The sequence below is a fragment of the Arachis hypogaea genome, chromosome 18 (assembly GCF_003086295.3).
Source record: "Arachis hypogaea cultivar Tifrunner chromosome 18, arahy.Tifrunner.gnm2.J5K5, whole genome shotgun sequence".
In the NCBI taxonomy this organism is placed as follows: Eukaryota; Viridiplantae; Streptophyta; class Magnoliopsida; order Fabales; family Fabaceae; genus Arachis; species Arachis hypogaea.
Genome location: NC_092053.1, coordinates 83526014 through 83535215, shown reverse-complemented (window position 1 = coordinate 83535215; position 9202 = coordinate 83526014). Strand labels below are relative to the sequence as shown.

The 9202-nt window shown below is 37.0% G+C and overlaps 1 non-coding gene across 1 annotated transcript; it reads right to left on the bottom strand.

The window, feature by feature from the left end:
• Positions 1-8574: 8574 nt before the first annotated feature.
• LOC112773673 (small nucleolar RNA R71) lies at positions 8575-8682 on the bottom strand. Its single transcript, XR_003188211.1, has one exon. It is a non-coding gene; the product is annotated as a small nucleolar RNA R71 (small nucleolar RNA).
• Between the last annotated feature and the right edge of the window lie 520 nt (positions 8683-9202).

The window sequence follows — 9202 nt, the reverse complement described above, 5'->3', positions numbered from 1 at the left end:
TTTCCTACAGAGACAGCCAAGGCAGGTCAACCTTTCTTGGGTAGTCGAGTTCTAATCCAACTTCCACCTGCTGACCTTGTAGTCTGTCTATGTCCGTCAGAAGCAAGTCCCTATTACAGAAGAGGCCATTCAAAAAGTTCTAAGTCTTCTCCCTATTCGAAAAGGATTGGATGCCTTTGAAGAAGCCGCACTCAAGGGCCAGATGTACCAATTTGACTGGGACGCCATTCTCAGAGTTATCGCACTACCTGGAAGCAGATGGATCTACGGATACTATCGTACGCACCCTAAGGGAATTTCGGCTTCAACACTTACCTTGGAGGCTCCCGTATGGGCACAGATTATGTCCCATTACGTCTTTCTGAGCACTCACGAATCCTCCTTCACTGCGGACATGGCCGTTCTACTATGGTGCATCCTTAGAGATCAACCTCTGAATCTACCAAGACACATCCGGAATGCCATGGGACACGTACAAATTGCTGGCAACTTACCTTTTCCAGCCCTGGTCTCAGATCTTGTCTCAGCAACCGGAGTCTCCTACAGAGCTGGGGACACCAAAGCCATATTTCCACGGGATGATCAGTATGTCCCCAACGGGAAGTACCTTAGACTTCCAGCAGCCACTATCAGCTAGCCCACTGAACCAGTTGAAGATATTCTTTCTTCAACACCACAAGCACCCACAACAGCCCAACTGCTCCAGCAGATACTTGAAAAGTTGGATCGGCAGGAACAAAAAACTTAGATGAGAGAATGCCGTAACAAGCGCTGATTGACATACCTGAAGGAGCTGATCATGGGAAAATTCAAGGACTCAGATATCTCGGACTCCACTTCCTTTACCAGCACAGGGAGCCATGATGGCCCCGACTGTGGAGATACTGCTACCAACCCACCTTTGTTCTTGACAGATGGCATCGAGGACGGTGCAAATCCTTAAGTGTGCGGAGGTCGGTCAGTACCTGACTTCCGGAGGTAATTTCTCTTCCCTAGCACCAACAAATTAGGATATTTAGTTAGATTTTTCTTTTATAGAATAGGATAAATTGCATAAAAATATATTAGTTGCATGCATGTTCTGCTTGATTGAAAAGACAATAAGTTTCTTCTAAGACCCTATCTTTGGAACAAAATTTCACTAATTTTAATTAAAACTTTTATGTTAAAATTGCTTGAAGTTGTATTTGGAACATGATTTTTGAGCTAAAGAACACACAACCTGTGAGATTTGAGCCTTTATGAATGGTTACATTATTTAACCATAATTATTTTATTCTTGTGTGTTTACTTCTCTATGATTGTAATCTACATTTTGTTTCATCCTATATATCCAATGTTTATTACATTTATATGTTTGCACATGATTGAGGCCATTATTTGTTTAGCTTACTTATCCAAATAAAGCCTACCCTTTCAGTTACCTTTGTTAGCCACTTTGAGCCTTTAAATCCCATTTGTTCTATATTTTACCACATTACTAGCCTTAAGCGGAAAAAATAATTATATATCCCAAATTGAATCTTTGGTTAGCTTAAAATAGAATTGTGTGAGGCAATCAAGGATGGGAAATTGTGGAAGCAAAGGATAATAAGGGAATGAGTCATGATAATATTATGGGAATTTGGATACCTACTCATGTGAAACTATAAGAATTAAAACTCTATGTGCATTGATAAGCTATGTTATCTTTATGTTTCTATGTTTATACAAAAAAAAAATAAAAAAAAATCCAAAAATACTCAATAAATAAATAAGGGGACAAAATTACCCCAATGCTAAGTCAAGCATTCAAAGATCAATGCATGTATGATAAAATTAAAATAAAAGGTTGATACATGAGTGGGGAATATGAAAAAGATTTCTGGGTAGCTAGGTATGAATTCTAAAGTTGCATAGAATATATATAGGTTATGTTAAATCTTGGGTTAATTAAAGATTCAATTTATAAGCTTACTTAGCCATATATGTGTCCTTACCCTTACCTTGGCCCCATTACAACCTTGAAAAGACCTCATGATATTTGCATTGGTATATTAAATGTTGTTGATTGATTAGGAGAAGAACAAAAATTAGAGAGCACGATTAGAGAAGGATAGAGTGACGACCCTATAGACTAGAGAGACTAGAGTGTACATACATCATCAGTGAGGGTTCCATGCTTGAAATATTATGTTTCCTGCTTTCATGAGCTATCTTCTTGCATTTTTATCTGTTCTTACTGTATAAGAATTGAGTTAGTGGAATTTGATTTGTAATTGTTTTGAAGAGCTTACTTACTCTTGATCAAGTGGACAAAAATTATATAGTTGCATTCATATATATAGGTTGCATTGCATTTCATAGGTTTTACATGTTCTTACTCATTCATTTTATCTCCTTCAACTAAGCATGAGGACATGCTAATGTTTAAGTGTGGGGAGGTTGATAAACCATTATTTTATGGTTTATATTGTGTTTAATTGTGTGGTTTTATCATGATCTTTACCTACTTATTTGTTAAATAAGCATGCATTTATAATTCCTTCCTAAAGTTATTGCATGATCCAAAACTTGCTTCCTAGAGACTTTTAATTATGTATTTTATTTCCCTTTTATTCCATTCGATGCCGTGATCTGCATGTTAAGTGTTTCAGGCTTTATAGGGCATGGATGAGTTGGAGATTGGAAAGGAAGCTTGCAAAAATGGAAGGAACACAAGGAATTGAGGAGATGACCAGTGAGAAGTAACGCGGCCGCATGGATGACGCGACCGCGTGGCAAAGCAGAAAGCCGAATGACGCGGCCGCATGGATGACGCGACCGCGTGACATGCGCGATCTGCATAATCTGCAGAATCGCTGGGGGCGATTTCGGGCCTTATTTTGACCCAGTTTTCGGCCCAGAAAAGCAGACTAGAGCCAGAGAACGTGCAAAAACCAACAACAACATTCATTCCGCATAGTTTTAGTTTTTAGATCTAGTTTTTCTCTCCTTTAGGTTTTCTCTCTACACATTCATAGTTTTTAGGATTTGTTATGTTCATTGTTTGCATTGGGATATTGAGAAGAGTTATTGCCTCATCAAGACTTCGACATTCTAGTTCGTTCTCTTTACTTGTCTCTTACTCTTCCATGTTCCTTAATTTACTTAATTTTACTATTGGATTATTTTAGCATTTATTAAATACAAGAATTACTTTTATTTTCAATTAATCCTTTGATCATTATTTATCATGTCTTTCTTTAATTCCCTTTCTTATGTTATGAATTCTTCATTTACAATGAGCGAGTAGTTCCCTAGCTTGATGGGGAGTTGAGTGAAAGGAACCCTTGAGTTGGAATGCTCAAGAGAAAGATTGTAATTGAGTTTATTATTGGATTGCTCTCTAGTCACTAACACCAATCCTCCCAAGAGTGGTTTGGAACTTGTAGATAGAACAGCGTTCCAACTTGTTTAACTTTCCCTTACTTAGTAAAGAACAACTAAACTTAATAACCCTCAATTGTCAATTAATCTTGAGAGTACTCCAACAAGAATAGGGCTTCCAGCTAATCAACTCCCAGTCAAGAATTTTATTTAAATTTATATAAATTCTCTAATTTAATTTTCTGCCATTCAACTCAAACCTTTTTGAAAACATCTTATTAATAAAATAGCACACTTTTCTGTAACTCGTTGGGAGACGACCTGGGATTCATACTCCCAGTATTTTAATTTTAATTTTTGTGACACCCTTCTAAATTGATAAGCGGATTTCTGGTTGGTTGAGAACTATACTTGCAACGCATATTTTATAATCATTCTTAACTCGCCAATTTCTGCTCGCATCAACGCCCCTTTTGTGTCCTCCATTATAGCTCTCTGGAATTTTGTATCAGCGTGCCACGCCCAGTCTCTAGCGTGCCATGCCCATATGCATGCTTTGAATCTCTTCTCTGGTCTTTAGTACTGGCGTGCCACGCCAGTGCGTTTTTGTGGCGTTTGCTTCAAGTGTCACGCCAGTTTCACACGTCCAGCTTCTTTGTCTTCTACCCTATTTTTTATACTTTTCTCACCTGAAATTCAGCACAACTCATCTCAAAGTAGTGTACCATGATATTCATCAAATAATGCATGAATTGTACTGATCAAATGAGATATATGCTCTTTTATGGTCTTCTTTATGCAAGAATGAAGGGTAGATGATGCAAGTCATCAGCTCCTCCCTCAACCTAGGAGGTTTAGAAACACATATTGAAAGTAAAACACTATGTAAAACGTGCATAATGGCTGTATGGTAGTTTGTTGTTCTAATGATTATGTAAAATACACTTTAAATACTAAACAGATGACTAGTAAGGGTAAAACAGTCTATTTAGTGCAAAAATCCACTTTTGGGGCCCACTTGGTGAGTGTTTGGGCTGAGATTTGATGAGATCCACGTGCCATGAGGTCTCTTGGGTGTGGAACGCCAGCTAGGGCGTCCTCTTTGGGTGTTTGTACATTGGTCTCTGCTCTTTGGGCGCTCGACGCCTAGAAGGTGGCAGGTGGCTAGCGTTGTGATGAGCGGATAATTTATACGCTTTTTGACATTGTTTTTAGTATGTTTTTAGTAGGATCTAGTTACTTTTAGGGATGTTTTCATTAGTTTTTATGTTAAATTCACATTTCTGGACTTTACTATGAGTTTGTGTGTTTTTCTGTGATTTCAGGTATTTTCTGGCTGAAATTGAGGGACTTGAGCAGAAATCAGATTCAGAGGTTGAAAAAGGACTGCTGATGCTGTTGGATTCTGACCTCCCTGCACTCAAAGTGAATTTTCTGGAGCTACAGAACTCGAAATGGCGTGCTTTCAATTGAGTTGGAAAGTAGACATCCAGGGCTTTCCAGAAATATATAATAGTCCATACTTTGGCGTCCAGCGCCAGAAAAGGATCCAAAACCAGAGTTGAACGCCCAAACTGGCACAGAAACTGGCGTTCAACTCCACAAATGGCCTCTGCACGTGCAACACTTAGGCTCAGCCCAAACACACACCAAGTGGGCCCCGGAAGTGGATTTATTCATCAATTACTTACTCATGTAAAACCCTAGTAACTAGTTTATTATAAATAGGACCTCTTACTATTGTATTAGATATCTTTGGTCTCTGTTTTAATTCATTGTTCATCTTAGGAGACTATTGATCACGTTTTAGGGGGCTGGCCATCTCGGCCATGCCTGGACCTTCACTTATGTATTTTCAACGGTAGAGTTTCTACACTCCATAGATTAAGGTGTGGAGCTCTGCTGTTCCTCAAAGATTAATGCAAAGTACTACTGTTTTCTATTCAATTCTTCTTATTTCGCTTCTAAGATATCCATTCGCACCCAAGAACGTGATGAAGGTGATGATTATGTGTGACGCTCATCATCCTTCTCCCTTATGAACGCGTGCCTGACAAACACTTCTGTTCTACATGAATTAAGCTAGAATGAGTATCTCTTAGATCTCCTAACCAGAATCTTCGTGGCGTAAGCTAGAATGATGGCGGCATTCAAGAGAATTCGGAAGGTCTAAACCTTGTCTGTGGTATTCTGAGTAGGATTCAATGATTGAATGACTGTGACGAGCTTCAAACTCGCGAGTGCTGGGCGTTAGTGACAGACGCAAAAGGAGGGTGAATCCTATTCCAGCATGATCGGGAACCGACAGATGAATAGCCGTGCCGTGACAGGGTGCGTGAGCATATTATTCACTGAGAGGAGGGGATGTAGCCACTGACAACGGTGATGCCCTTGCATAAAGCCAGCCATGGAAAGGAGTAAGACAGATTGGATGAAGATAGCAGGAAAGTAGAGGTTCAGAGGAACAAAAAGCATCTCCATTCGCTTATCTGAAATTCCTACCAATGATTCACATAAGTAACTCTATCCCTATTTTATTATATAATATTCGAAAACAACATTATCACTTTATATCCGTCTGACTGAGATTTACAAGGTGACCATAGCTTGCTTCATACCAACAATCTCCGTGGGATTCGACCCTTACTCACGTAAGGTATTACTTGGACGACCCAGTGCACTTGCTGGTTAGTTGTATCGAAGTTGTGACAATTATGAATTAAGATCAGAGCACCAAGCTTTGGAGCCATTACCAGGATTTGTTTGAGCATGGAGATCACAATTTCGTGCACCAAGTTTTTGGCGCCGTTGCCGGGGATTGTTTGAGTTTGGACAACTGACGGCTCATCTTGTTGCTCAGATTAGGCAATTTTCTTTTTATTTTATTTTCAAAAATATTTTCAAAAATCTCTCATCTGTTTTCGAAAAAAATAAAAATAAAAATGTTTTCAAAAAATTTATTCAAAATTTTTAAGAATGAATTCTAGTGTTTCATGAAGCATGTTGAAGCCTGGCTGGCTGTAAAGTCATGTCTAAATTTATTTGGACTGAGGCTTGCAATTTGTTATCAAAGAGCAATATACTCTCGTGTTAAAGACTGAAGCTTGGCTGGCCATTGGCCATGTCTAGTGTTTTGGACTGGAGCTTTCTTTGAAAGCTTGGCTGGCTAGTGAGCCATGTCTAATTCCTGGACGGAAGCTTTAGACTAACATGGCAAGATTACTGGAATTCATATTAAAAATTTTTGGAATCCTTATTTTTCCTTTTAATATGCGAAAAATATAAAATAAAAATCCAAAAAAATTAGAAAATCACAAAAATCAAAAATATTTTGTGTTTCTTGTTTGAGTCTTGAGTCATATCATAAGTTTGGTGTCACTTGCATATGCATCTTGCATTTTTTCGAAAATATCATGCATTCATAGTGTTCTTCATGATCTTCAAGTTGTTCTTGGTAAGTCTTCTTGTTTGATCTTGATGATTTTTTTTGTTTTGTGTCTTTTCATGTTTATCATATGCATTCTTGAATTCTTAGTGCCTACGCATTAAAGAATTCTAAGTTTGGTGTCTTGCATGTTTTCTTTGCATTAAAAATTTTTCAAAAATTATGTTCTTGATGTTCATCATGATCTTCATAGTGTTCTTGGTGTTCATCTTGACATTCATAGCATTCTTGCATGCATCACATGTTTTGATCTAAAAATTTCATGCATTGCATTTTTTTGTGTTTTTCTCTCTCATCATAAAAATTCAAAAATCAAAAAAATATCTTTCCCTTTTTCTCTCATCAAATTCTAAAATTTGAGTTGACTTTTTCAAAAATTTTTAAAATCAAATTGTTTCTTATGAGTCAAATCAAATTTTCAATTTGAAAATCTTATCTTTTTCAAAATCTTTTTCAAAAATCAAATCTTTTTCAAAATTCTTAGTTATTTTCGAAAATTCCAAAAATATTTTTCAAAAATCTTTTTCTTATTTTTATACCATATTTTCGAAAATAACAATAACAATTAATGTTTTGATTCAAAAATTTAAAGTTTGTTACTTGCTTGTTAAGAAAGATTCAAACTTTAAGTTCTAGAATCATATCTTGTGATTTCTTATGAATCAAGTCATTAATTGAGATTTTAAAAATTCAAATCTTTTTCAAAAACTAACTTCTATCATATCTTTTCAAAATATCTTCTTATCTTATCTTTTTCAAAAATATCTTTTCAAAATATCTTTTCTAACTTCCTAACTTCTTATCTTTTCAAAATTTGTTTCAACTAACTAACTAACTCTTTGTTTGTTTCTTAACTTTTTCAAAACTACCTAACTAACTCTCTCTCTCTAATTTTCGAAAATATCTCCCCTCTTTTTCAAAAATTTCTTTTTTATTAACTAACTATTTTTATTTTTAAAAAAATTTTTCGAAAATTTCCAACATTTTTCAAAAACCATTTTTCAAAAATCACTAACTCTTTTTCAAAATAATTTTCGAAAATTATCCCTCCCCCATCCTATTCTATTTATTCATTCATATCCTAACATCTCATCTCACATCTCTTCCATCCGTACAGTTGTGTTTCTTCCTTTACATCACATTCTTTGTCTCCCCCTCTTTTCTTCCACTCACAAAGGGATCCCTATACTCTGGTATAAAGGATCTCTATTATTATTATTATTTTTCTGTGCCTTCTTCTTTGTCATATGAGCAGGAGCAAGGATAAGAACATTCTTGTGGAAGCAGATCCAGAACCTGAAAGGACTCTGAAGAGAAAATTAAGAGAAGCTAAAATACAACAATCCAGAGATAACCTTTCAGAAATTTTCGAACAGGCAGAGGAGATGGCAGCCAAAAATAATAATAATGTAAGGAAGATGCTTGGTGACTTTACTGCACCTAATTCCAATTTACATGGAAGAAGCATCTCCATTCCTGCCATTGGAGCAAACAATTTTGAGCTGAAACCTCAATTAGTTTCTCTGATGCAGCAGAACTGCAAGTTTCATGGACTTCCATCTGAAGATCCTTTTCAGTTCTTAACTGAATTCTTGCAGATATGTGATACTGTTAAGACTAATGGAGTAGATCCTGAAGTCTACAGGCTCATGCTTTTCCCTTTTGCTGTAAGAGACAGAGCTAGATTATGGTTGGACTCTCAACCCAAAGACAGCCTGAACTCTTGGGATAAGCTGGTCACGGCTTTCTTAGCCAAGTACTTTCCTCCTCAAAAGCTGAGCAAGCTTAGAGCTGATGTTCAAACCTTCAGACAGAAAGAAGGTGAATCCCTCTATGAAGCTTGGGAAAGATACAAACAGTTGACCAAAAAGTGTCCTTCTGACATGCTTTTAGAATGGACCATCCTGGATATATTCTATGATGGTTTATCTGAGCTATCAAAGATGTCACTGGACACTTCTGCAGGTGGATCCATTCACCTAAAGAAAACGCCTGCAGAAGCTCAAGAAGTCATTGACATGGTTGCTAATAACCAGTTCATGTACACTTCTGAGAGGAATCCTGTGAGTAATGGGACGCCTATGAAGACGGGAGTTCTTGAAGTTGATACTCTGAATGCCATATTGGTTCAGAATAAAATATTGACTCAGCAAGTCAATATGATCTCTCAGAGTCTGCATGGAATACAAGCTGCATCCAACAGTACTCAAGAGGCATCCTCTGAAGAAGAAGCCTATGATCCTGAGAACCCTGCAATAGCAGAGGTAAATTACTTAGGTGAACCTTATGGAAACACCTATAACTCAACATGGAGAAATCATCCAAATTTCTCATGGAAGGATCAAAAGCCTCAACAAGGCTTTAATAATGGTGGAAGAAACAGGTTTAGCAATGGCAAACCTTTTCCAT